At 37.4% G+C, this 25,785-nt stretch overlaps 1 long non-coding RNA gene across 1 annotated transcript in view; it reads right to left on the bottom strand.

Moving 5' to 3' along the window:
- The window catches only part of LOC127064046 (uncharacterized), a 96,754-nt gene that overhangs the window by 16,774 nt on the left and 54,195 nt on the right, over positions 1-25,785 (bottom strand). Inside the window, exon 3 of the long non-coding RNA XR_007781576.1 lies at positions 5,233-5,304. This is a non-coding gene — a long non-coding RNA (uncharacterized LOC127064046). The remainder of the gene's footprint in view (positions 1-5,232; positions 5,305-25,785) is intronic.

The following is a 25,785-nucleotide window of genomic DNA, read 5'->3' as shown; positions in this document are numbered from 1 at the left end:
CACCACTCGAGGTATTTTCCCCTTCGTTGCATTTCCCCTGGCTCGCTCGAACGTCCCCACGGCTGGTTAGGCACATGAAATAGGACCGCTCGTAAATCCTCGTAACACCTAACTCACCCCTTTTTTCATCCCCCTTTTTTTTCTTTACCTCGCAACCATCTTCTTCTTCGCTACATTTCTTTTCTTCTCTCTCTCTCTCTTTCTCTCTTTCACACTCTCATACTATTCTACCTCTCTCTCTCTCTCGTTCTCTCTCTTTCTCTCGTTTTTCTCTCTCTCTTTTTCTTTCTTTCTTTCTTTCTTTCTTTCTCTCAGTCACTCAGTTACTCACTCACTCTCACTCCGTCTTATCGTTTTACTCTCTCTTTCTTTTTCTCTCTTTTTTTCTCTCATGCTCTTCTTTCATCTCTTGGATTATAACCGTCATAATAATAATTGTTATTAAATAGTCGCCGTTAAGTATTATCGCGGAAGTCGGAAAGAAGAGAGATTTTTCAAGGATGAGTTGTTGCTATTTTAGTTTTATTTCTTTTCTTTTCCTTTCATCCGTTTCCTTTTTCCATCTCTTTTTTCTTCTTCCTCTTCCCCTTCCTCTTATTCTTCTTCTCATAACGAAGTAGAAGAAAACTCTAGCTCTTGTCACATTTTCGATGTAAATAATTATAAAGATTTTAAGCGGCCGATAATATTTCTCTCGGTAAGGTTAAACTTTTGAATACTTCAGATAAAAGCGAAAGAGAAACAGAAAGAGAGAAAGAAAGAAAGAAAATAAAGGGAAATAAATAAAAAGGGCTTGCTTGCTTGCTTTGCTTCGTTATCCCTTGACTGGTTTATCCGAACGAAAAGATCAAGTCCAAGATTTGTCTCGGATTATATCGAAATTCCAAGGACTCCGAGAAGTCGAGGGACCTTAGGCGAAAAACGAAAAGCGAAGGGCGAAAAGCGAAGAACGAAGGGTGGAAGGTGGAGGGTGGAGGGTAGAGGGTAGAGGGTGGTAGGTGGATTGATGGGATGATGTGCTTCGTTCATCGTAAAGTTTCATTCCCTCGTGGGGAAAGGAAGTAAAGAACCGGATGGGGCTTCCGAGTCTCTTCGAATTTCGCGCGTGACAATTACCGCTACGAGAAACTTCCCCTTTTCTGAGAACCGTAGGAGGAAACTATCAAACCTAAATTGATTCTTTCGAAGGGCTAGAATACGCGACTACTTACTTAACGTCGTTTCGATGAGACAAGCCGATTCGATGACGGATGGTAGAATTTATTTTAGAATTTAAAGAACGATGAAAAAGAAGATGAAGATGATGAAGAAGAAGAAAAAGAAGAAAAAGAAGAAGAAGAAAAATTCTAGCGAGTAATCTTGGAATTTTACCGATTAATGATGAAAAATTGAAGAGAAGATTGAAAGAAGGTTGTCTGGTATGAAAAGTCACTTGCTATTACGAAGTGGAGAACTAATGAAAACGGAAAGTACTAACGAAGCCTGAAAGGAGACCATCTGTGCGACGAGGATAGGAAAAGAGAGAAATAAAAAAGGAGAAAAAGAAGAAGAAGAAAAAAGAAAGAAAGAATACTTTGCAACTGTGTAACACGAGCGAGCCATTTCTCCGCGTCATACTATCCTCGGCATCGCATCGTGCTGTCGAATGGTGTAAGAGGAGCGAGAGCGGCAGCAGGGTACCCTTCTGTTAGAAAAGAGAGAAAGAAAGAGAGGAAGAAAGAAAGAAAAAGAAAAGAAAGAAAGAAAGAAAGAAAGGAAGGAAGAAAGAAAGAAAGAAAGAAAGAAAGGGGGTGGAGTGTTAGTCTGGACGAACGAATAAACAAGAAACGCGAAGATGACGACGGGGGAATGAGAAAGAACAAGAAAGAGAGAGAAGGAGAAAAAAGGAGAGACAAAATGAAAATGAGAGACAGAGAGAGAGAGAGAGAGAGAGAGAGAGAGAGAGAGAGAGAGAGAGAGAGAGAAATGAGAAAAAAGAGAAAAAAAGCTACACGAAGGATTCGAAGGCGTCGTAGTCGGAGACGGTGTTACGTTCGAAAGACGTGATTGCATAAAAGTATCTATCGATTTGAAATACAACGCGGAGTAAACGAGAGAGAAAGGGAGAGAAAGATTCTAGAGGGTAAAAGCAGAAAAGAGAAAGAGAGAGAGAGGGGGTTGGACAGGAGGTGTGTACTGTGTCTCCGTATCGAGCGAAAAACGCAAGAGAGGGAGAAAGAGAGACAGAGATAGAAAGAGAGAGAGAGAGAAAGAGAGAAAGAACGAAGTAGGAAGGGGTTTGTAATAAAGCGAGTACCGAGCGAAGCACGCCCCGAAGCTAGGCATCCTTTATAGTTACAACCGTCTTCGATTTCAGAAAGGTCTCCCGACAGATCAAGCTGCTTACGCAATAGTCGTTCGTCCCGCCATGGTATTGCGATAATAAGGATGTACTACAGAAGATGAACCGCGAGCGACGAATATAATGGCGACACGAACTTTTTCTGTTTCTTTCTTCTTTTTTTTTTTCTTCTTTTCCTACTCCTCTTCCTTCTTCTTCTTCGTAGCCGTAAATAAGTACTCGTAAGTATATATCTTTTTCCTTTCTTTTTTTTCTTCTTTTCTTTTCCTCTCCTTCTCTCTCTTTTTTTCTGTATCTTTTGTTCCTTTATCTTTTGATTTCTTCTTTATTTTATTTTATCTTATTTTATTTTATCTTTCTGTCCCCTTACAAAAGAAGCTCACCCTCCTCCTTTCTTACTACGGCGATAATATGTATCTGACATTTAAATAGAAGCGGAACTGGTTTTATCGTGAAAAATTGTGAAATATTTAACGAACTTTTATATACAGGAATATATCCACTACATACCTGCATGAATATGTATGTAGTTACGTGTATAGGTACCCGTTACATCTATTTACTTGGAAATATTTTTGTTATTCCTCGGGAACGACAACGTCCATCTTTCTTCATTCCACCCTCCATCTCCACTACCATACTCTCCTTCTCTCTTTCGAGCTCGATTTTACGAGAAAGGGATGAAAGTTCGGTGTTTTCGCTTGCTCTCTTACACGGACGTTCTTTCTCTCTTTCTCTTTCTCTTTCTTTCTCTCTTTTTCTCTCTTTTTCTCTCTCTTTCTCTCTCTCTCTCTCTCTCTCTCTCTCTCTCTCTCTCTCTCTCTCTCTCTCTCTCTCTCGTACATTGGAAAGCAAAATTAAGGACGCTTTCTGCAATATCGAAAGTTCGCTCGTTGGAGAAGCCGCGACGCGCTCGATACAAAGGGTCCGAACCTTTACAGGTGTGGGGTTGGAGGAAGGGAAGGTGGGGTAGGAGGGATAAGAGGAGAAGGAGGAGTAGGAGGAGTAGGAGGAGTAGGAGGAGAAGGGGGAGGTGGAAGAGTTTCGGGGGGGAGGTAGGGCTGAGTCAAGGGGGAAAGGGTGGCGGGAGACACGATATTGAATTTTCCGTCTATATCGCGGTCCAAAGTGCGCCGATGGGGACACATACGTACACGTTATATACACGTACACACGTATACGCTCATATTATCACATATGGATAGATGTACGCACGCACACGATGGTCGGCAATTACGAAAGCGAGGGAAAAAAGGAAGCTTGCTGCTTTTGTATCGTGACTTGCAAGAGCGAAAGAGAGACAAAGAGAGAGATAGGATGTGTGAGTGTGTTTGTAGCAAAGTCCAACCGGAAGAGAACGTAACGGAACAAGCTGGTTTCTCCAAGAGAGACGCCGATGGCCAATGGCCATTCTCTTCGCTCGGTAATTACACGGTAATTGTGTTTTGTTAATTGATATTAGAAAGGTTGAACGAGTATCGCTTGACTCACAGCCTACGTTGATTTTTGTCTCCTCTTTTTCAAACTTCTTTTCTCTTTCTCTCTCTTTCTCTCTATTCACGTTTCCTATTTCCTTTCTCTCTTTTTTTTTTTTACTTCCTTTAGACACAGCATACATACATTTCGAACAGAAAATCTTAATTGTATGGGTTTTATTGAAATATAAATAATTACGAGAATGAACGGACTTACGAAGAGAAGGGCGACCCTACCGATTGTGTGACCGAAATAAAAACGTCAGAAAATTATGAAATATCTCCGAAAGAAAGAGAGAGGAAGAGAGAGAGAGAGAGAGGAAAAAACGAAGAGAGAGAAAACTTGCCTTATCTACTTGCTCTTTCTTTTCTTTCTATCTTTTTTTCTTTTTCTTTCTTTCTTTCTTTTTCTTTTTCTCTTTTCTCTTTTCTCTTTTCGACTACACGGAAGCCCGTCTACTTGAATAGCATCGACGAGCTAGAACTAACCACTCTTCACTCTATCATGGAAGGGATGGATATTCTCCAAGCAGGAGACGGAATTCGAACTCGACTTCGAAGACTCTTCTCGACGAGGAGAAAGATGATAACGAAAGGTAGAAAAAGCCTACTGAATACCCTATGTATCGTTGTAGAAGCAATCGGGTTATTAATTAAGGATATAAGCTTACGAAATGGAAAAAGAATGAGAGAGAGAGAGAGAGAGAGAGAACTTGGAAAGAGGGAAGGAAGCCGACTCGTTGAACGAGCAAGATTCTTTCATTGGTCTTTTAATATCCTCTAGACTGGATGGTTTGAGGAACTCGTAAAAAATAATAAGACCAAGATAAATAGATAAATTGTTGGATGTATAGACATCACGAATACCTAAGGTTTTCATATCGTTTCGTTTTTTAATTATCGTTAGTAACTAATTTCCAATTCGGGAATGATTTCATATCGATATTGTCGATCCGCATTTTTAATCAAGAAAGAAAAGAAAAAAAAAGATAGAGAGAGAGAGAAAGACTGAAAGAGAGAAAAAGATATATATATATCTTTCTTAATTTAAAATTATTTCTTAAATTATCTCCTTTTATTATTATCTAATTATCTCTTTCTCTGACTTAAAACGAGTCTACGTGAAACGTAACTCGAAATTGACTTTGAATTCCCTACTGTGTCGAAGAAACTTCTCGTTATCTCTGTCTCTATATATTTATATCTATCTATCAATCTATCTCTCTCTCTCTCTCTCTCTCTCTCTCTCTCTCTTTCTCTCATTCGTTCATTTTCACACGGCCGATGATTATTCGACGTTTCCTACGCTCGTCGAGATTATTAAAATCACGTTTTGTGTAAATAAATACGAACAGATACGATTGTGATATCTTTCCCGATCGGAGAATATACAAATGGAAAATTTCATTATCTCACCGATACACATATGTCCGTCGTTGATCGTTTCCAATGGCTTTGTAGATAATAACACATCGGATTCTCATATATCTGAAACATATCGAAAAAACAAAATATTCATTATACTGTTTGACACTTGTATCCTCGGCGAGTGAAAGGTGTGGATATTTTTTTCTTATCGTTAAAAAAAAAAAAAAAAAAAAAAGAGAGAAAAGAAGAAAAAGTGAAAAGGAAAAAAAGAAACGAAAAAGATATATATGCGTATATAGATATATACTTATATAAGTGCATAAATAATACGAAAACAATAATATTAATTTATTCGATCCTATTAATATTTTCTAAATAAATCGTAAATGAAGTACGAAGGAATATTGATGAAACCGATGATAATAGAACGAAGAGTAAAATAGGAATACGAAGGAAGAAGAGAATAAGGGCTGTCTGAAGGATATTCGAGATCGAAGGTTGGCCAAGCGAAGGAAACTAATTTTGGTTCCGTGGCACACCGTCGAGTCTCGTTAATTAAGCCGTGCAGAGAGGTTACAATGACGTATCGGAGATATGCAGCGTTTGAACTTTGATGAGAACGATGTCTATATAGAGGTGGTTAATGCGGTGACACGCACAGGGACACCTCAGGAGGGAGTGGCCGACCAACGACGATGGTGGCTGGTCACTGTTCAGTCGATAATTACTTATCCCCGGCTTAATGTGCGAAGCTCATCAAACTGTCTGTGAAATATCGTTTTCGCACGTATGTACGTCACGATCGTATCCTTCGTCATCGGGACTAGGACAGTCTCAGTGAATGAACATGATCCTAGAAACGATACCTAGAAGTATATTACAGTATATATAGTATATATTGCATATGTATTTGTAGTCACACAGGTATAGAATGTCTTGATTTATCGTCACAACGGGGCTTATATATATGTGTGTGTGTGTGTGTGTATCGGTGGTATTACCGATTAAGTCAAAATTTGAAGCTATGTTTGTCCTACGAAATAACGTTACCCAACTCGATCGTACCAATTAATGGAGAAGCATGTGCGCCTTAATTAAGGAACGATGTTATCGAAACTATGAACTTAAGGAATATTTTAAAATAATCTATCTTCTAAAAATGCCTTCCTAATATACATACATACATACATACATACATATATACATATGTATCTATTATCTACGTACGTGCCTGTATGCATTTATCTATTTGAATGAAAGGATTATTTCATACATAACTCGCGTACATAGATTCATTCCTTGTTTCGTTCACGATATATCGAAAGTTCGTAGAAGGTAGATAGGTAGTAGCTATATATTTATGTAATACATACACGTAGGTAGGTAGGTAGGTAGGTAGGTAGGTAGGTAGGTAGGTAGGTAGATAGGTAGGTTGGTAGGTAGGTGCGAAGGGAGAAACACTATGCGCGTCCGTGCGTCGATTAGGAATCAATGCTCGCCGGCTGAAACGCTCGGTACAATGGCCGCATTCTATTGCACGTGGGATTCAGAATATTCCTACGTGTCCGGGAATAATGTCCTCCTTTGATTCAACCCGTTCCATTGTGAAGACCGAACCGCGTCGCGTAGCGTAGCGTAGCGTCGCGTCGCGTCGCGTCGCGTCGAGTCGCATCGCGTCGTATCGATGTGAACGTTCTAACTAGAATCCAACGTCGAATCTCCGACGATGCGTTTCGTCTGCAGTGCATTGCTAACGTAGAAACGATCGATTTTCTCGATAGTACAAGCATGCTCTTTTCTTTCTTTCTTTCTTTTTTCTTTCTTTCTTTCATTCTTTTTTTTCTCTTCTTCTCGATGTTTCAAATATTAGTCATTAGATAGATATTTGTACTGTACAGAATCTAATGATACTCCGTTTAATGTATAATATTTATAATGTATATATGTACATTATATTATTTACGATTATAAATTTATATGTATATATATATATTAGATATATATTATAATCTAATGATACTTTGTCTAATACAATATGTATACATATATATGTATGTATAATGTATATAATGTATATATGTACATTCTATTATTTATAATTATAAATTTATATATATCATATATATTCGACATTTGTATCGAGCCACAAACAAGTGTGTCATTATATGTTAAAAATGTGTTACAATGAGATGGTACTCGTTTGTGAATTAACCTAATTGTATGAAAGATAATGTTATAAAAAAAGAAAAAAAAGAAAAGAAAAGTAAAAAAAAAAATTATGTAGACTACTTGCGTAATAACACGTAGTAAAGCATGGCGTCGCGTACGAGTCTATGTTCAGGGATTAAAAAGAAAAAAGAAAAAAAGAAGGCTTAACGAGGACAAGCATTTGATAGAAAATGAAATGAAAAATATAATACCTACGTTGGAAAGGAATCCCATTGGACGTTATAACCAGTTACGCCGATTTTATCGCTAACTTCGTTAAAGTTAAAGGGATAGGAGCAACGGAGAGAGAGAAAGAGAGAAATAGAGAGATAGACAGAGAGAGTATGTGGTCTCTCCCTCGTGGCACGCAATCAGCCAACTCTCGTCGGCGTCCAAAGCTTCCTCTCGAATTACCAGCGAAGCCAGTTGAGTCAGGTAAAGTCAACCGGCGGTCTTCCGTCTCGATGGATGCTACAAAACTCTGAACTATTTCCGAAATCTCGAGACTTAGCTATCTAGGGAGATATCATTCTTACATGTCGATTAATCTTCGAGGGTAAGCTACGACGACTATCGCAAAATTATTTGTATCATCTTACAGTTCGAGGTTTATAAAAGCATTTAACATTAAACGTTATCTATTAAATACTTTTGAAATGTTTTCTAGATAGATAGAGAGAGAGAGAGAGAGAGAGAGAGAGAGAGAGAGAGAGAGAGAGAATTATCACGAAACGAAGAAGATTAATAACGATCTCCTCGTGGATGTAAAATAAATATTTTTCTGCGAGTAAACGGAAAGCAGGGAAACGATATTCAAAGTTACATCAAAAAGTTTACCGATGTGGAACGAGGAGTAAAGGGTAGCTTTTTCTCTCTCTCTCTCTCTCCTTTTCTCTCTCTTTTTCTACTATCTCTCTACTTCACACACACACATACACAAATACATATAAATTCTTTATCGTGTACGTTCTTTCAGATGTAATCTGAGAAAGAGGAAGAAGAAAAGAAACAAGAAAAGAGAAAGAAAGAGAAAGAGAACGAGACGGACAAAGGATACGAGAGGGTGAAGAGCAAAAGTGTAACGTGACGAAGAAGAAGAAGAAGAAGAAGAAGAAAAGAAAAAGAAGAAGGAAAGAAAAAAGAAAAGAAAAAGAAAAAGAAGAAGGACAGACAGAGATAGAAAGAGGGAAAGAGAGAGTCGAAGCATTATGAAAGTATTTTCCTAACCGACTGGCAAAGCCTCGAAGACATTTATTCCTGCGAAAAATGAAGTAAAATAAATGTAATGTAAAAGGCAAACTGACTTGTACGAGAGATTCTTTCCCTCTCTCTCTCTCTTTCTCTCTATGCAACATTGGTGAGAGAACGACAGATAGAAAGAAAGAAAGAGAGAGAGAGAGAGAGAGAGAGAGAGAGAGAATCAGCAAAGAAGAGTAGCAAAGAAAATGAAGAGATCGTGCTTGAAGAAGGATAAAAAAAGAAGAAAAGAGAGAGAGAGAGAGAGAGAGAGAGAGCAACTACTCCTCTTCACCTTTTACTCTTACTAGCCCTCCGAGCACCGTCTTGTCCTTTCAACCAAGAGGACGATCCCTCTTTCCAACGTGGTGTATCCACCAACCGCCTGAGGGATTCTCCTCCTCATCCTCCTCCTCCTCCTCCCCTCCTCTTCCTCCTCCTTCACCTCCTCCTTCGGCACTATCCTCCTTCTTTATGGTCCTTTCAATATGCTCCTACCCCTCGAGTACGCAAAGCACCACTTTTCAACTTGACATTTTTAATTCTTTTTTTGACATAATCCTCTTACCTCAAAGAAAAAGGAGAAAGAAGAAGAAGAAGAAGAAGAAGAAGAGAGAGAGAGAAAGAAAGAGGAATGCTACGGTATGTGTATACACGCGAGGAAATTTTTTTAAAAGACTGAAAAAGATATTTTGAATGAACAAAGGAAATTTTCACTAATTATATATTATAAAATCCACGAAATAATTCGTTTTTTCTTCTCATCTTTTTTTGTTGATCTTTTTGTTTTTTTTTCCATTTTTTTTCCCTTGGTCTTCATTTAAACGATCAAATCTTATTATCATTCATTTGTCCGACCCAACAACAGTCTCCACTACGATGTTACCAGAGAAAGAAGTGAATTAATCGAGCAGAGAGTTAGTCTCGATATCTAACGATATACCTATGTATGTATGTATGTATCTACGCTACGCTGCCGTTCGATTTATATACGACGACCTGAAAATTTATCCGACAGAAAAAAGGGAGAAGAAAACTAGAATTAATCTAATACACGCTACCGTCCCGTTCCGTCCCGTCCCACCCTATCCGGACAGAACATTCGGGCAAATGTTCGATTCGTCGAAGCGAAACAGTTTGTGACGACCGAATCTCAGAGATCAGAGGAGAAGCTGAGGAAGGAAAGAGAAAGAGACAAAGCGAGAGAGAGAGAGAGAGAGAGAGAGAGAGAGAGAGAGAGAGTGACAGATCGATCGAAGAGACATGAGTTAGAGTTTAGTCGAAATGGGAAGAAAGATATTTACCAGCGTGACTCCTCTTACAACCTTAGCAAACTTCAATTCCCCTTTTCTGCGTCTTACCTTCTCCGTATTTACAATTGGTTACCCGATGCCTAATCCGATAAAAGAGAAAGAGAGAGATAGACAGCACATACACACGCATATAGAAAGAGAGAGGAGAGAAAGAGAGAGAGGATGAATCGCAACAATAATCAGCTAAACAATAGATAAAATTAAGAAGAAAAAAAAAGATACAATGTGCGCGCGAAATAAAAGGACCATCGATCATGTATTTGAGATGAAGGTAATAAAAAACAAAATGAAAATAGAAGAAGCGAAAGGTGAAACAAGAAAAAAAGAAAGAAAACACGAAAAAAAGAAACCAAGCCGACAAAATTCATTCCCATAGAAACTTTTTTTTTTTGTTCGATCCTGTCGCAGGAAAGCCTATCGCGGGTAATCTGTTAAAAACATATTCGGAACAAACAAATTCCGTCAAAGTTGGCCAACCAACGATGCGTTTTAACTTTACGTAGAAGGAGAAAATCCAAAAATGGAGCACCGACATGTAGCCGAAAATGGATTTCGGTAAATACGAAAAAGGGAATGAAAGTATGAGAGAAAGAGAGAAAGAGAGAGACAGACACAGAAATAGAGATAGAGATAAAGAGAGAGAAGTAGAGAGAGAAAGAGATAGATAGATAGATAGAGAGAGAGAGAGAGAGAGAGAGAGAGAGAGAGACAGATAGAAGTATAGAAGTATAGCGTCGATTCGAAGCGTACGTTTCGGCTTATGATTTAAACCGGTTTAAAAAATGGTGCGTGAGAGAGATAGAGATAGAGAAAGAGATAGAGATAGAAATAGAAATAGAGATAGATAGAGAGAAAGAAAAAAAGAGATAGAGAAAGAGAGGACGTGAGCCATTGGTGGTGATGGTGAAGGTGGTGAACATAGTACGGTCGTGGTAGAGAGTGGCTTTTAACGTTTGATTAATGTCGAGCGGCAGGGAAATATGAAAATAATTTGGAATAAAAATCCCAGCCGTAGCGAAGCATGTTAAAGTCAGAAAATTGGGAATAATCTGGGACCTCAAACTCCGGCCACATCGAGCCACCCTACGATCAACCCCTACGAACGAACGAACGAACGAACGAACGAACGAACGAACGAACGAACGAACAAACGAACTACCACCTCCCCACTAACTCGCAATTGAACGCGAGAGCGAATCGAACGGCGGAATTCATGAATTTCCACGAATAATTAGCGACTCGGCCGACGTCGACTCATCTCCTATTTGTCCCGTGGCCTATCTCCTCTCTTTCTATCCCTTTCTCTGCGCGTTTGGTTACGCGCGCCTGCGTATCGTATACACTGGTACCCACCTCGCGCGATTTATTTTCGTGCAAATACACGCAATTAAGGCAATCTCGATATCAATTGGAGATTTTAACTGATCGATAATCAAACGGCGAAAAAGCTGTTTGTTTTTCATATATACCAATCCGACTCTCTCTCTCTCTCTCTCTGTGTGTACACGCGTATACGTGTGTACGTACGTCTATCTCTCTTTTTCTCATCCATTCGCTGTCTCTACCTTTCTTTCTCTTTATCTCTGTCTATCTCTCCCTGTCTCTTTCTCTCTTTTTATCTCTCTTGATACATATCGCGAATATAATGCGAAAGCATTGGACGCACGTTCGATAATTGGGCACTTTTCCACCCGTCGGTTTTAATACTTTTTTTTTCCTTTGTTTTTTTTTCTCTTTTTCGCTCTTTCTCTCTTTTTTTCTTTTTCCTTTCTTTTTTCTCCAAAAAGTCACTTATAACTGAACGATACGCGGCACGATTCGCTAACTAACGGCCATTGATTTAATCAAAACTTTCTTCTCTTATTCGCTTATCTCTCTAAGATATTCCAAGTATCGATTGTGAAATCTTCACAAACGATCGCCTTGGGACGATTTTCAAGCGGAACTTGCTTAAAAAGCAAAGAGTTATGTTAGGGGTTTGTTCAAGAAAATTTCTCTGCCGGGACTGGCATCGTTCAAGCGGAAACGCAATGAGAAAAAGAGACAGACGGACAATGAGAAAGATAGAGACAGAGAGAAAGAGAGAGAGAGAGAGAGAGAGAGAGAGAAAGAGAAAGAAAGAGTGCGTCAAATCGTGGAGAGTCTCCTCGAATTCCATTAATGTATTCAGAGCTGTCTGAATCGGCGATATCTGTAAACCTACTTGGAAATTTCACAGGGCCTCCTTTCCTCCTTATAAATATTCAAATTGCCTGGCGTACAACCCCTTTACCCTGTACGAACGGTGAGGTTGAAGGGTAGTCGGGGGAGAGGGGTTCGTGCGCTTGAATTTTTGAGACTTAATCGAGGTAAAATTTAGCTCTCACTCTCATTTAAATGAGCGTATCTCGCGAGAATAGGAACGTCGATCGGCCGAGTCCAAGGGTCTCCGTCGGAAGAATCTATGAGCATCGATCTCTATTCATTGGAAGAAGGAAAAAAGAAAAGAAAAAAAAAGAAGAGGAAAGGAAAAGGAGAGAAGAAAAAAATTTCTGAATTTTTAAACAACGTCGATGAAATGATATCGATTGACAACGATCGATACTAATATATCTCTACGAGAATTATCAATGTTTTTGATGTAACGAACGAAAGAAGGAGACACAGAGAGAGAAAGAGAGAGAGAGAGAGAGAGAGAGAGAGAGAGAGAGAGAAACCAAGTTTGGGAAACTTACAAAGTCCCAAATTATCGGCATTTTCTTGTCGATTAATCCTTTCCTCGTCGATCAGTTTAAGTGAAGTAGAAAAAAAAGATAGAGTCTGGTTAATGCGTAAAGGTATTCTAAAACTTAACTTAAGGAAGAACCGAGAGACGGAGTATAAATTAGCTGGCCTTCGAACTTGCATTTGTTTGCGAGAAACGTGACAAACGAAAGAAGAAGAGATAGTAGCTAAAGACAGTGATAGAGAGATAGAGATAGAGATAGAAAGAGATAGCAAATGACGAAGTAGATAGGAAGGGTTGGATAAACAGAGAGCAAAGCGTCAAACGCATCGTACCGTGTACTTCACCCTTCGCAGGAGTTGGAATCGTTTCCTGTCGAACCGGGTAACCACTTCATCGGCTGCCAAATATTGCGACCCCATCTACGACCCGATACGACCCAATACGAGATCCGGTATTGCGGCTTTCCACCAAACAAGAAAGTGTCCCTATTCCTACCATGTTTCCTGCCTTCGATACTCCCCTAACAAATGAACAACCGCGTGTTATTATGTACGTACTTGTGTATGTATGTTCGACTACGACCTATCAACTCTTCTCTAAAATATACATAGTTATGTATACCTTATTCATATACAATATACATATCCATGATCTTTTTTCGAACCTATCGATTTCTGATACTTCATCGTAAAATACTTTTCGCATCTTTTTCTCGATCATTACGATAATGAAGGGATGTATATGTATGTGTGTGTGTGTGTATAATAAGGGATATAATAAGGGATATATATATATATATATTTTACGTAGGAAGAGGATCCTATTAATAGATATAAGTAGCTGCACGCTTTTTCGCTCTGATAATTTAACGACGATAACTTTTGCGCCGAAACTTTCAGGAAGGAAAAAGAAACAAGAAAATGAAAAAAAAAGAAAAAGAAAAGGAAATAGGAAGAAAAAGGAAAAAAAGAGGAAACAACAAAAAGAAGGAACGAAAGAAAATGATTTTCCTTCGTCCTGCGTAACGAGCCTTCTTGGTTCGTCGTTCCATTTGAGCAGAAAGTAATTACATACTTTCACAAAGAAGCGATCGATATTTACGTAGAATTATACTGCTATACCTATATGCGCGCGCGCGTACATGCCCACGCGATAGAAAGAAACAAAGAAAAAGAGAGAGAGAGAGAGAGAGAGAGAGAGAGAGAGAGAGAGCAGTAAAAGAGAGATAGAAAGAGAGAGAAATAGAAAGAGAGAAAGCGTTATTTTAGACGACGGTGCTACGTGAAATCGTATATGCGATACAACAAACGGTAAACGATTATCGTAGACGGCCAATATGGCGAGCGTCGACCGGCCGGCAATGCGAGCAAATCCTCTTCGTCAGGCAAAAAGCACGATTGGCAAAGCCCTCGGATGCTTTTGCGTGTTTGTACTAAACACCGAGCGCTGCGTCGCTACTGAGAAGAGCATGAACGAAACACAGACAGGGAGAGAGAGAGAGAGACAGAGAGAGAGAGAGACAGAGAGAGAGAGAGAGAGAAAGAGAGTGGTTCGAAAGGGGGTGAAATACAGGGTGGCGGTGGTCGGGGGAAAGCGAGGAAGCTCGGACGAGTCTGTGTAAGGGTTGGTAGAGGGTTGGTATGAGAGGGTAGGTCACCCCTCTGAATCCAGGCCGTCATCGAAATGACGCGTTGCGGTATCGATGGATCGAAGGATTCGTCGTCGTTCTACGTCCCTTCTACGCCAGTAACTCGCGCGAGCTTCCGCGCTCGCGCGAGCTTCCGCGCTCGCGCGAGCGTGAGTTCGCCAACCCATCGAAATTCACCGATGGGGAGAATGACACACGGGCGCGCTTTTGTAAATAGACAATTCGCCGTGGCGATATACTACTCCTGACGAAAATATAATATGGTTATACATAACGTTGGGTTGGTATGTATGTATGTATGTATTGTATAAAACGTCTGCGAAATGTTTTATTAACTCTTTTTTTTTTTTCTTCTTTCTTTCTTTCTTTCTTTCTTTTTTTTCTTTTTTTTATATTTTTGTGTTCCTCAATTTTTTTCATCATCTTTTTCATGTTTTTTCTTTTTCCTTTTTTTCTTCCTCTTTTTCTCTGTCTCCCTTTTTCTATTTCTCCCTCTTTTTCTCTCTCTCTCTCTCTATTTCTCTCTCTCTCTTTCTGTCTCTTTCCTTCCCTTTGTCGCGTTCATTCTATCCTAACACTACCAACGTATAACGATTACACGTTGTCACATAGTATATGTAAATACTCACGGTCGACATTTTTTTCCTCGGTAACTGGTAAACAAACTGCTTCCTGCATTATTTGTTCGGCCGAACGGTGATAGGATACTACTATTCCAACTATCGTGCATCGATACAACATACATATATATACATATATATATATGTATGTATGTATGTATTCGTAAATTCAATTTTAGTTAATCGACGAAGAGAAAATATAGGAAGAAAATATGAAACAAACTTTTTTGTTTCATTCTGTTCTTTCTCGTCGTTTCTTTTCGAACAATCGAAAAGAAAAATTCTTGGGAGGTTATCGTTACGTTTCGAGAATACGAAAAGAGAGACGGAAAGAAAAAGAGACAGAAAGAAAGAGAGACAGAGAGAGAGAGAGAGAGAGAGAGAGAGAGAATTGGGGTGGAGTAGTACAAGGTGTCGGCTGTCAAGCCTTGAGCAATTTTAAATGTAAATTAAAGTATTGGCCCTGTTGACTGCCGTCTGGTGGTCCGGGTGACGTCGGGGCCCAGCCAGACTCCACGTTGCATTTGCATATTAAGTGGCCGCGACCCAATAACACCCTCATACCAAGCTCAACCGAGTGAAGCTTCATGGAGTTTCATCGCTACTCCCTGTCTTTCTCTCTCTCTCTCTCTCTCTCTCTCTGTCTGTCTGTCTCTCTCAGTCTCTCTTACTCTCTCACTTTCGTGTTTCGTTCTATCTCTCTTTCTTCATCTCTGTCGTTTCAGCTAACCTTAACGTGCTATCCCTTTTGGACAAGAAGAAGGAACGTCATTTTACGTGTCGCCGAGACTGACGAAAACAAGTAGAAATAATGCTCGACGATAAAACGCGGCTTAGTAAGAGAAAGAAACGAATTTCACTAAACGTCGAAACGAAAATAAAACATGTATGCGGAATTGGTTGAAAATTAATAGGAATTATTCAAAACGAAGTATATGAACAATTATTTTTCAACGTAAAAGGGTTTATATACTAGAAAAGTGATACCTTCGGGGTTGAAAACATAAAAGAAACAAGAAAGGCAAACAAACAGAACAGGAAAAAGAAGAAAAACCTGTGAAAATAAAAGAGAATGATGTGTGTGTGTGTGTGTGCGAGCGCATGTATATATATGTATAGAGAGATAGAAACGAAGAAGAAAAAAAAGGAGGAAGGGAAAAAGAGGAAAGATGAAAAAAAGGGGAAATATAGGAAGCAAAACAGACAAAAGAAGAAATAATAAAATAATAGTAATAATAATAATAATAATAATAATAATAATAAAAAGAGAGAGGAAAAATAAGAAGAGTAGAAAAGGATAAAAAAAAAGATGAAAAAAAATTAAAAAAAAATATGAAAAAATAAAAAGGTTCGGAGAAAAGGTAAGTAGGAGTACGGCGCACCTCGGGCGGCACTCTCTTGATTAAAACGCGCGCTTTAAATTAATTTCCATCAAAAACAGAAAGTAACGCGTGGATGCTCGTTACCCCTTGGAGGCTGACCCGAGAGCCTTGGACCGAGAGCTTCGTTTCGCTGGATCTGACACCAAAGAAGAAGAAGAAGAAGGAGAAGAAGAAGAAGAAGAAGAGGAAAAGGAGGAGGAGGAGGAGGAGGAGGAGGAGGAGGTGGTGATGGTGGTGAAGGAGAAGTAGAAGAAGTAGAAGTAGAAGAAGAAGATGACGAAGAAGGTGAACCAGCTCTCGCCGTAAAGAAGAGCGCATAAAAAGAGAGAGAGACGGAAAGATACAAAGAGAGAGAGAGAGAGAGAGAGAGAGAGAGAGAGACAAAAAGAAGAGCTAGCAAAAGGAAGCAAAGAAGAAAAGAGAGAGAGAGAGAGAGAGAGAGAGAGAAACGCCTTATACAGCCCGAGGGCGACTTTCGTCGCTTACGCAAAATAAACCTCGACGAATGATCTTGCTGTTGGTGAAAAGAAGAAAGAAAAAAATAGACAGACAGTGAGAGAGAGAGAGAGAGAGAGAGAGAGAGAGAGAGAAGAAAGAAGGAAGGATAGGAGGGTAAAAATGCGAGCAGATAGAACGGGGAGACAGAAAAAGGGTCTCTCGCGGTACATTTGGGTTTTATTGAATATAACGTGCTAGCTGCCGAGCTCCAAGCGGCTTTCCAAGACTATCGTCTTTGCGAATCGACCAAGCAACCGTGCGGCACAACTTTGCGAGGATGATCTCCCTATGTGTATATATAATATATATATGTATCTATGTATGTATGTATGTATGCGTATAACTAAGGACTCCCTTCTTCACCCTACTTCTTTAGAATCTAGTCGCTACGGTTATTAGCTCGTTGCGGCTTTTAGCACGCTTTTTTGCACCCACTCAGCTATCTTTTTTCTTTATCATTATTTTGTTCTCTTACCCTCTCTCTTTCTGTCTCTTTTCGTTTCTTTCTCTTCTTTTTTGTTCTTGGAGATAATCGATATCATCGACGGAGATCGTTTATTATAATTATTGTTTCGTCGAATTTTTCTCGAGAATTTAGGATATTGATATATCAGCGAAAGATATTTTTTCTAATTGTTTAATATCATTCATAAATGTTCATAGATAAGATAAATATATGGTATTATATGTCATTATTCTAAAAATCTAACGATACAAGATTGTTTAAGTACTCTCGAAATGTTTTATTTTACACTCAGTGAAACATGATAAATCGTGATTAATTAAAATTCTCCTCTCGCAAATTCTCGTCGCGTGATAATTGAAATTCGAACGTCGGACTCGTTAGATATCGATCGTTCGAAAATAATTAAAGGAAGAAAATGAATAAATCTTTTAAGATAAATTCTTATCGTTCTATCAAAAGATATTAGAATCTGTATACGTGTCCAATGATGATCTATCGTTTCGATCATTTCCCAATGTTTTCTTCGTCGAGAAAGTTGAAATAAAATGGATGAGATAAAGTAAAAAAATAAATACAAAATAACAATAACAATAATACCAACAATAACAGTAATAATAACAATAATAATAATATAAAAAAAATCAAAGCTAGACGAATTTTTCGACGACTAAGACATCGGGTGTCAGGCGTAAGCTGAAAAACGTTCGCGCTTTCCTCGACTACAAACGAAAGGATCCGCGCGTGGTCCTTTACTAATGAAACCTTTTCGAAGGCTAGGACCGAACGACAAAAGAGAGTGAGAAAAAACGAAAGAGAGAGAGAGAGAGAAAGAGAGAGAGCGAGTGAGTGAATGAGAGAGAGAGAGAGAGAGAGAGAGAGAGAACAAGACTGTAGCTTGGTAGACTCGACTTCGATAACGAGGCGAAAACGCTGTTTCTCGTTTCTGAACGGTGACTCTTTCCATTTTTCTTTCTCCCTGACTTTCCTTGCGAGCCATTAGCCTTGGGAAAAAAAAAGAAAGAAGAGAGAGAGAGAGAGAGAGAGACGAAAGAAAGAAGAAGTGAACGAGAAGGAAAACGAGACCGTAGTTAAAAGGACACCGTAAGATTTTTACGTTTTTAAAATACAGTATAAATATATTATTTCGTATGAAATCCTTTTTAAAATACAGAAAAGGAGGGGGAAAAAAGGCATTTTTAAAGTTGCCACGGTCATCGATTTCTTGTCGAATTAAATCGACTCTGATCAATTAGTTAGACTCGTCGTCGACAAAGTTTCTATTCTAAAAGTATTTATTAACGTTGAACGATATATCTTCGGATCTTAAACTAATTGAATTTATTATTGAAAATATCAATGTTCTAGGGTAAGATATCTGTAAGATAAAAAAAGAAGAAGAAAAGAAAAAAATGACAAGTACGACGATATATTTCTAAGGGAAAAAAAAGCAATGAAAAAAAAAAAAAAATAAGAATGGAAAGAAAAAAGGAAAGAAACGAGGAATGAAAAAGATAAAGAAAATAAATCCTATGGAAAGTCTTGTAAGAGATCGACTCGAGGAGACTCGACTCAATGAAATCGAATCGGATTGTTCGTCTTGAGCGTGAGGGGTAGGTAATAATGCAGTAGAAGAGGAATAAAAGTTCCGGAGCACGTATAATAAGTAAATAATAGTAAGGTGATTCGACGAAACGATCGGAGAAGTTTAAGACGACAAAGTATCTTCTCCCTTTAGGAAGATTCTCTCTCTCTCTCTCTCTCTCTCTCTCTCTCTGTGTGTCTCTCTTTCTCACACGGTTTCCAAGAGCCGATCTTCTCCTTTGGGGTTGGCTTCCTCCGTTTCCGCGCTTCGTTGCGTCCTGCTTTTCCCAGTGGCGCTCTTATTATTCATACGATCCTAAATGCTCCCACACGCTGAAATTCACCAAGTTAAAACGCTTTACTCTGCTCTGAAACATTCTTCTCTCTCTCTCTCTCTCTCTCTCTCTCTCTCTCTCTCTCTCTCTCTCTCTCTCTCTCTCTCTCTCTCTGTTTGTCTCTCACTGTTTCTGTATTTGTTTGTCTATTGACTAATCTATCTATTTATCTATCCTTCTCTCTCTCTCTCTCTCTCTCTTTATCTCTATTTATCTATTTCTATCTCTATCTCTATTTCTATTTCATTCGCATCGCCAATTCCCGTGTTAATTTCACGTGTTTCATTGGAACGGGAGAATAATCGCCATGACTCGCGATATTAATGGCAATTAGTTGATTAACTCGTTCGTTACCTCGTCACTTCGTCTTCGTCGCACGCGATGATATTACTCGGGTCGTTTTATACGTGAGTACGTGTATATGCGTATATATGTGTGCGTGCGCGTTTGTATGTCTCTGTGTGTATGCGTACATTTGTATATTTCGTTCGCACGAATTTCGATATCGTTCTGCGACATTTCAAAAGCCCAACCGCGAATTAATATCTTTTTCCTTTCTACCTTTGCTCGCTTCTTTTTATTCCTTCCTTTTTCTTTTTTCTTTTCCTCCCTTTTTTTATTTCATCTTATTTCATTTCACTTTAGAAAGAACAAGTAATATAGCCGATTGAAAAGATCGACCATAGCGAGTTACGTTATTTCAAAATAGTAATATAAAAAGAATGGATTGAAAAATCATTCAACGATAAATTCGACTCTCGATTTATCGGAAAAAATATAACACTTATAGTACCTGCTACGACTGTTCGAAGTCTAAAAAAAAAAAAGAAAAACACAAAGCAGGAAGAAAAAAAAAAGAAAAAGAAAAAATGTAGATAGCGAAGTGTAGGGAGTATTCGCTGATGGTACTCGCACACATTCGCTTGTGCCAAACACACGCACACACACATACACACGTGCTCGCAAGTGCACTCGCTCACTTACATATATACATATCCTCGTACTTTCCCTCGATTTATCGATTCACGTTTATCGAGCATCGCCTCGTTGACTCGTTTCCTTTCCGCGTGATCGCGATGACGACGGCCTTTCTCGCCGTTTTCCTCCTACCTTTCGATAAACACCAGACTAACTCGAACTAGTCGATTCTCGACTTCCTTTCCCCCTTTTTTTCCCCCTTGCCCTTCACCCCTTACCCCTTTCACCCGTTTCACCCCTTTCCGTGATATCTACTACCTATCGTATTAAAGTTGAACTTGTTTCATTTCGAAATACACCGGAGACATCGACTTTAATAAAGTCATTTTGATTTTTTTTTTCTTCTATATAAGAGTCACACACACGTACGTATACACACACAGAGATACAGGTGCGTGACTGCAAATTAACTTACTTTTCTTAATTTGTCATATATGATTTTTTTATTTAAAACTTAGGACAAAAAAAATGTATATATGTATATACATATCCTAGAAACGTAGATACCATTAAATTGTAATAACTCATGGGGATAGAGTAATACAAATTGATTAAATAATATTGTAAAAATAGGAGGATATTAATTTAAGAAAAAATTCAACGTTCTCTCTAGTTTTCTTTTTATATTGGAACGATTAATATTCGATCATATGAATTTAAAAGGGTTAATAACAATAACAGAAAAGAGAAATACAAGGATATAAAAAAAAAGAAATAAAAATTCATATATTTATCTTCTTCGTGTTCGAGGGGGTAAAAAAGAAGAAAAAAGAAAAAAGAGGGAACATACGGAAACGTCTGCAAATCGCATAAGGGCGCGCGCGCACACGCAAACACACTCACACAGCCGGATAGAGAGTTCTTCTTTTTTTTTTCTTTCTATTTTTTTTTTTTTTTTAGCCGAAATAACATAAAAGCTTTTTGGCGCGAGAAGAATCTCCTCGCGCAATTTCGTTGCTTTTGCCCCGGCATGCAACACAAAGCGTTAGAGTTTCGTCGAATGGATTGGCGCACTCTCGATCCTAGTTCGTAATATCTAAATTTATCTATTAATTGAAATCTCGTCAAATACAGCGTTAATCTCGAACAAAGCTTCTCCTTTTTCATTTTTTACCCTTTTCCTCGATTATCTTTTTTTCCCGTCTTTTTTCCTTCCTTTTTTTATTTTCCTTTTTTTTCCTTTTTATCTCCCTTTCTTCCTCGTTACGAACGAGCATCGAATTAGATTATTAATCTATCGGATTTTTTTTTTTTTGTAGAAAGTAATAGAGAGAGAGAGAGAGAAAGAGAGAGATATTACTTACAGAAAAATTTTCGATGTAATCGTGTAATAAATTAACAGCCATGCTAATTTCTCTATTATCTATTTATATCTCTTTCTTTTCTCTCTTTCTCTATCTATCTATTTATCTATCTATCTATCTCTATCTCTTGTTCTCGATTTTACACGTTTGTTCATGCAACCGATAAAAAATCAAATCGAATGAAGGATTCGTATCTAAGGATCAAATTAAATTCGAAAGAATTGGTCACCGGTGTATAGAGGAAACTACGAATGCGAGAGTTATATTGGAAATTGGAAAAAGAAGAAAGAGAAAGGAAAAGGAAAAAAATAGAAAAAAAAAAAGAGAAAAAAATCATCGAACTTATCTGAGAGCCAAGAGAGACAGAGAAAGAGAGAGAGAAAGAGTGAGAATGAAGAAGTTGAGTAGGCGATCAAACACGGCCAATCTTAAAAAGGAGAGGGATGAAAAGGAAAAAAAAAAAAAGAAAAAAATCAAAGGAAAGGCGTAAACCAATCCGTAGACAAAAAAAGAATGAAGAGAAAGAAAAAGAGAGACAGAAAGACCGAGAGAGAAAGAGAAGCAAGAAAAAAAAAAGAGAAGGAAGTAGTTACGGCAGTCTCTTCGGTGAGAGAAGTATCAGCAAGAGAGACAAGCTACTAAATAAATAAATCTAATTTCTTTTTATATCGAATATCGAACATATCGAGAACGAGAAACGATAAATTTCATTAAAATTCTCATCATTGTAATGTCATTAGAGTCAATGTAAGTAAGTACCTAAACGTAAAATTGTAATAATCATCAAATGAACTTTTTTCCTTTTCTTCAAAAAATGATCACACTTTAAATAGAGATAGAAATTGATATAGATAATCAAATAGATAGATAGATAGAGAAAGAGAGAGAAGGAGTTTTGAAATAAAATTTCCTTTTCTTCGCAATTGATCTGAACAAACGAGTCTTGAAATTTCCAATATAACGCCGTATCGAATTTCATCTCTTTTTTTTTTTTCTTCATTAAGAAATTAATTAAGATCGCGTTACATAAACGAACTATCGAATCTACGAATATTCAGTACGAGAGAAAGCGTTAGACGAATGTTCAAACGGACAAAGAAAAGCTCTGCGAAAAGAATTCGCGTCACGATAACAGTTTCGAAACAAAAGGTCAAAAAGATCGACGAGAGGAAAGAAGATAAATAAAGGAATAAAGAAAAAGGAAGAAAGGATAAAAAATAAAGAGAGAGAGAGAGAGAGATTCTTCCGGTTGCTCAGCGGATACGGAAAACGCGGTTTTTACGAAAGAAATCGTACGCAAACTTATGGCATAACAATATCGAGTTTTCCCGCTCTACGGATCAGAATGCGAGTTTAAGGAAGACCTACATACACCGTCTATGCAAGTAAGATGATTCATGAGATACGTATGCATTCCTGTAAACGGAAAAACTATGCACTCGAAAAATGTTTCTCTTCAGTGTCTCTCAATTCGATATATATATATCTCCTTCTTTAACTTATATACTTTTCTAAATTTTCAAATGATGAAAATAATATATATATGTGTGTGTGTGTTTGTTAAATTACTTTTCATCAACATTCAATTTATACAACGAGATGTAGGGTACGAATACTTATTTGAAATAAAAATATTAATCCACCATAAATTCGTAATATTTAAGATACAATTATTATCGATAAATGAAAGCTTGAAACTATGAAAAAACAAAAAAAGACAAGAAAAGAAAAAAAAAGAGATCCGTATCATCGATAGAAAAATAAAATTAATTTTCGTAAATCTGATATAATACAGTTTGATTAAGTAAAATTCGACGATTAATTTGAGTCTTGAAAAAAATCAAAAAATCAAAAAATTGAACAGAAGTAAACAAGAGCAAATAGAACAAAAGAGAAAGAAAAGTAATTTCTATAAAATAATTTTCTGTTTATGATACCGTAGAAGAAGGATTTTTGATCTTGACAACCACTGATACGCATCGGACGGCCAAACAATAAAGGTCCTCATAGAAAGCCCTATGGGATTCCTATCCATTCACACATGCAGGAAGGTCGACCGGACAATACTCGAGCTTGTAGGGCCTGCACGCTCACCGGACTGGATATTAAAATACTTCAACATATTCCCCCAAGCACTGGCTCGCCGTCGCCGAAAAGCCCGAAAAGCCTCCTTTGAAAGGAGACAGAGAGCTTTCTATACGTCTTCCTTCGTGCATCCTTCCTATGCCATGCTATCCAAGAAGTTCCATAGATTCTGATCTGGACATTGTCACTGGATATATGTATATTTATATACATACATACATACATATGTGTATGTATATATGTATATCTCTGTCTTGCTTTTCAACCTGATCGATATACCTTTCGCGTATGTAGATACTTTACGAGTCAAATCTCTATTTGATTTACTTACTTATTATATTATATATATATATATATATATATATATATGTAATATACAAATATAATGTTATAATATATTATGTCATATAAAATGATATATTGTCTATTACGATAATAAAAATAACGAAGGCGATATAAATTATCCTATTCCGACCTTGAATCAATTCGAATAACTTATAACAATTCTTGCCTAACAGCAGGAAGAGTAACGACTGCGATATAACAATTCCCATTTAATCCAATTCAGTACGAATGAGAACGTTAACAGTGTCGAATTTAAATTGCTCCTGAATCGTTGACTAGTCGTTTCGACCGCTCAACGAGTTTCGCTCGTTTGATTCCGCCATCGACCTTGACGTTGTTAGAAATGGAGCTTAGAGTGAACATCTCGACGAAGCCAAAGTAATCTCCCTCGTTTGAGTTACCTAGGCAAGCTAACGTTGATTCTAATGTAACAAAGCTATTTAACTCATAACACACACACACACAGATACACATATGCACATAGACAGAAGAAATTATAATAACGTTATTTTTATATATAACGAGATATATAAACAGAATAACTTTAACGTTATTTATATATATATATATATATATATATATATATATATAAAATTATATATACGTATGTATACATTGAGAAGAAATATAATATTTGTCTCAATTGTCTCGTTCGATGAAAAATATCTAGGAAAGGTAGGTATCTATGTACATTAGATATCGATAAGTTTTCTTAAAGGTTGGTAAATACATAACAATATCGTAAAAGTTCATAGCGATATTCAACTCCATTTGGAAGTGGTCCCTCGTTTAAAACGGGTATTCGCAAGAGGAATGAACAAACGAGCTCATAGGTAGGTAGATAGGTAGCTAGTAGGTAGGTAGGAAGCTAGGTAGCTAGATAGATTGGTTATTTGGTACACGTACAAACATTTACCCGGCCGTTTCTAATTCGATATAAATGTTTACGGGTAAATATACCAAATTTTCAAGTCCGTTTAAACGTTCTGTATATCGATATCTCTTATTGTTTCAATGATTAAACAATCCGATGACGACGACGACGATGAAACGATATTAATAAATAATGATAATTTATTTTATAATATATATATACACTACTGAATTGTATTATTTTTTATATCGATCATATAGATCATATATATATATATATATATATATATATATATATATATATATATATATATCATATATATATATATATATGAGAGAGAAATATAATTTGGAAATCAATATGCTGACAAATATGTACATTCGACGTGAAAAAAATATTTCAAATCGTTTGTCCAATTAAATCATTCTAGAGATTCGAATTAAATGTTCTCGTAAATCAAATGAACTTTAAATACTATCAAGGATAGGTGTAATTAACTTGGATGTGAATGAAATAAAACAAAAATAAAATTCAAAGGTACAAAACGCGAACTGTAATGTTTAAATATACAAAGTAGAACGGAGATGTTGTTACGTCGGAAATTACCGTGAGAAGAAGTGTTTACTTGTCGACGGCACAGCACAGCACGGCGGATGAGCCGAGTGTACTACCTCGAGCAAAACAAAGTATACGTTGTACATAGGAGTAGTAGTACGGTGTATAATAGTAGTAGTAATAGTAATAGTAGTTGTGTAACAGGGATAGAGATAACGTGTTTACATTAGCTGAGCGCTGGTGGTCCTTGATCACCTGACCTCTGACCGCATGCTGTATCCTGACACGCAAACGCGTTTCGATTCCAATGCGTAAAAATAATAAAAATCTCTTTTTGAGAGCCGTATTAAACACACATACATATACATACACACACACACATATATAGGAATATATATAATTATAATATTTTGTAATTAAAAAGAAAGAAGGAAGAAAGAAAAAAAATTGTGTGTGTGTGTGTGTA

The sequence above is a fragment of the Vespula vulgaris genome, chromosome 5, assembly GCF_905475345.1.
Source record: "Vespula vulgaris chromosome 5, iyVesVulg1.1, whole genome shotgun sequence".
In the NCBI taxonomy this organism is placed as follows: domain Eukaryota; kingdom Metazoa; phylum Arthropoda; class Insecta; order Hymenoptera; family Vespidae; genus Vespula; species Vespula vulgaris.
The sequence above is the reverse complement of the archived record's forward strand: the minus strand, read 5'-3'. Positions and strand labels throughout refer to the sequence as shown.